The sequence below is a fragment of the Ostrea edulis genome, chromosome 4, assembly GCF_947568905.1.
Source record: "Ostrea edulis chromosome 4, xbOstEdul1.1, whole genome shotgun sequence".
NCBI lineage: Eukaryota > Metazoa > Mollusca > Bivalvia > Ostreida > Ostreidae > Ostrea > Ostrea edulis.
The window spans coordinates 75,045,170-75,049,172 of NC_079167.1; the positions used below are offsets into that span (position 1 = coordinate 75,045,170).

The 4,003-nt window shown below is 36.8% G+C and overlaps 1 long non-coding RNA gene across 2 annotated transcripts; it reads right to left on the minus strand.

Annotated features, from left to right (window-relative positions):
• Positions 1–970: 970 nt before the first annotated feature.
• LOC125669035 (uncharacterized) lies at positions 971–3,600 on the minus strand. 2 transcript variants are annotated; one of them, XR_007367781.2, is made up of 3 exons: positions 2,892–3,600; positions 1,867–2,062; positions 971–1,416 (listed from the first exon to the last, which is right to left on the minus strand). It is a non-coding gene; the product is annotated as an uncharacterized LOC125669035 (long non-coding RNA). The 2 variants fall into 2 exon arrangements; XR_007367780.2 differs by having other exon boundaries at positions 1,867–3,600.
• Positions 3,601–4,003: the final 403 nt, after the last annotated feature.

The following is a 4,003-nucleotide window of genomic DNA, read 5'->3' on the forward strand; positions in this document are numbered from 1 at the left end:
TCGTTTCCTGAACAATTAACCCGATTACATATTCCCTAATTCCAAACTCTGTTATATAGATTTTCTCCTTTGTTTCAGGTATCAAGCCTTAGAACTTCATTCCATGAGATGGGTACACTTTGAATGTGCGAAATTTGTGGTAAGGAATTCAAGACCAATTCTGAATTGCGTAGGCATGTAAAAAGGAAACATCAACAGAGAAATTGTCTTCGTTTGTGACCAGTGCAACACACGCTTTTGCACATTATAAAAGAAACATGAAGTAAAAAAAAATTACATTGTTTTCTGAATGCACAAGGTGCATATATATACCATGGCAGCCGTTTTATATATCCGTTTATGTACATTATGAAACGATTATTTTTACGGTATTATGCTTTGTTTTAAAGAGATACTACTAATCTTTTACATTGCATTTTACACATGTTGATTTGTTATTTCATTGAACCAGAAGTGTTCTTAATTTTTACTTGTTATTAAATATATTTCAATGTCATTGCGTTTGTATTGAACTGATAACAACTACATTGTAGTGAAAAAATTGTATTGAAGAGTAACCTCTCATCTGAGCAGCAAATATAGAAGAAGAAAAAACACCATGGACGAAACTGCTTTTCATTTAGGTTCATATTTCAGCTACAGGAGTGATATTGCGAATTTCTGAGAAAATATCCTTTTTATTTTCTTTCATCAGTATATGCACTATAAGGTTGAATTTAATGTAATTACAAGAAACGAAAGGTTTTAAAATACAAAAATGCTGATATTTACTACATTCCAACAAAGACCTTTACCTTAAGTAATTATCCTTGTAAGTGAGTTGGCCTCGATATTTTGCATGACATATGCACTCTAGATTATTAGAATTAAAATGATAGGGAAATTTTTCAAAAGATAATAAATCTCGCTTTAACAATCAAACCTGGTGCATGTGGACAGATGATTTAGTATTGAAAACATGAACATCTCAACATCTTATAGTCTTTATTGTCATTGAACAGCTTTGTAAAATGTAAACCATGGTGCCTAAAGAGATTATTATACGTCAAACCATGCTCAGTTGTAATAATTCCATGCAGATATCACAAATGTTAAGTGGTTGGGAATCGAACATGGTCTACATGTGTATATACAATATAAATGTATTTGCTTCTGCAAAATGAAGACTTTTCAACGTGTTGATCTTCGAGAACAAGGCTCCTTCTAACGTGTGGCAGAACTTTAGATTCATGTGCGCGGTGAAATTCTCAAACACTTGAAGATTTTCGAGCTGGCTCTTCCGGCTTACTGATAGTTCCTTTCTCCACGTGCTCTTTTAGGTTTGTCAAAACCATGGTTTTAGTAGGAGACATAAAATATAACTCACTTCATTCACTTGCAACTTTTAAGCTAAAGGAAGTCCGCTCCTGACTGGATCTGTAAGAAAAAAATGCATGTACAATGTATCCAATCCTGAACCAAAATCGAGGTCCAATCCGGCACGTTTATCGTAGAAACGACCATAGTCCAATCCTGCACATTAGCAAATGTTCAAGTCAAGATATTTATTAAACCAAGGTGATTTTAAAAGGGACAAGTCGCATACACTGGTTCAAATTTTCATCAAAAGATATGTGCAGAGTCTATTTTACCGAAATTATCTTTCTTAAAATGCATGAAAACATGATTAGAAACATCTTCGCCCGCTTCGAATTCTATCTAGGCAACATCGTCAACTTCGATCAATGAATTTAGAGTTGTACGTGTACATGAGTAAGAATTCCAACAACCAATCAACTTAATGACGCCTCCCTGGCCATGCAGTGTTTTAAATTCATAAATTCGTCGTCTAATAAGTCGGTAAAATGAAGAGTTTTAAGAGCCTACCTTTGTTTGGAAATACCGTCTGCCATCTTGTTTTGTCCAATCCTGCACACGATCATGACAGTGGAAATGATTACAGACTAGGTGCACATGATGGCACATGATGGCACTGAAATTTATTTCCTTTGAAATCCTGCTCGAAAAAGTGGATCGGTGCAACACCCGCAGTCATATCAGATCGCACACTGTATTGTGTCTCCTGCATAGTCAAATGGAATTTAAAAGACATGGAATTTTTGATGAGATGATGGTCTTAGAAAACAAATACTAGTCATCCGATCATCCGGATCGCCCCATCCCATGTTTATATCTTTTCCGCCACGAGTGACCAAGATTTTGTATTTAGGAATTTAAACTGCATAAAACAGGCGAATATATGAAATTCTATTTCCCAGCTTGAGGGGGAGATCCGGATTCCCGGTTTCCGTCCGTACCCGCGTCTGGGAGCTCTATCAGTGAACTTGAGAATTTTTTGAGAAACGCGCAGGTGTTTTACAAACTCAGAACCATGCCGCCGTAATATGCGAGAAAGTGAACTACCGCAATAAAAGGAAATCCATTATCTTGAGTGGGTGATGATTAACGAAAATGTGGAGTCTATCTCTTTAGTATAATTGGATAAAAATGGAGTGTTTCAAATTGAATGGTTATGTGACTATAGACCATGGATATGTATTGAAAGTGGCTCACAAATATCCCATAATAATGTAACGTATTTACATTCAATTCTGGGATCGTACCTGGTCAATTCCAGGGTTTGGGGTATTCAACAATAACTAATTTAAACTAATTGGTATGATTTTAGTGGACTGCCAAAATATACAAATATGTCCTAACCTTATCTAGGTTAATTATCATCAAACAGAGAATCACTATATCAATCAGAGGCAAGCAACGATAAACTGGTAGTGCTAACTTAACAAAATGCAGATCTAGAGCCCAGTCGCCCTCGGATTACCCCATATACTGTAGGACGCCTTATTCAGGACGGACAGTATATGTGGTAGCCCTTCAACCACTACACTCACTGTAGGATGCCTTATTCAGGACGGACAATGTGTATAGCGGCCTGGACGACGGTCTGTTCAGCCAATGCGGACGACACAAAAAACGAACTATGGCTAGCCTCTTTACTGGAGGTCAACCTCTTCGTGGCAGGCCAGACTTCTGATGGCCTTCCAAATTCACTCTCTAACTGTAAGAACAGGCGAGGAATTGTTTATCATGAATACTTTATTAGTACACATAATCTCGTCCTCTCAACTTGGCTGGGTCTTCTATCTGAACGATACTGACGACTGGGGAGTCTCGGTATTTATACACAAATGAGATCACGTGATCTAAAGTGACTAATTGAGAACTCCGCATGGTCGTACCTCAAATATCCGGAATCATTACAATAAACTGCTTATACTCAAAATTTCGAACTTGAAATCACAGAATTTTCCCCAAATCAATAGCATTAAAACCTATGACTTTTCAACACTATACACGACCATTCCTCACGATAAATTAAAGACTAGACTTTTTGACATCATAGACAGTTGCTTCTTCAACAAAAACGGAAAACGGAAATATTCATATCTAGTGATCAGTCATTCAAAAACTTACTTTGTTAAACACCACTCTGATTCCACGCACAAGTACTCTGAAGTTGAAATAAAAAATATGCTAGAGTTCCTCATTGACAATATCTTCGTGGTCTTTGGTGATCAGGTCTTCCAACAGTCTGTTGGAATTCCCATGGGCACGAATTGTGCTCCTTTGTTAGCTGACCTGTCTTAATATTCATATGAAGCAGAATTTATTCAAAAACTTCTACGTGAGAAGAAAAAATCTCTCGCTGTGACCTTCAATTCGACTTTTAGATATATCGATGACGTTTTGTCTATTAACAATGATAGCTTTCATTCATATGTCGATTTGATATATCCCTGTGAGCTCGAAATAAAGGACACCACAGAGTCGTCCACTTCTGCTTCATACTTAGATATTTTATTGAAAGTAGACATTAACGGCAAACTGACAACTCAACTGTATGACAAACGGGATGATTTCGGCTTCTCCATCGTCAACTTCCCACATTTATGTAGCAATATTCCATTATCACCTGCATATGGTGTTTATATATCTCAACTGA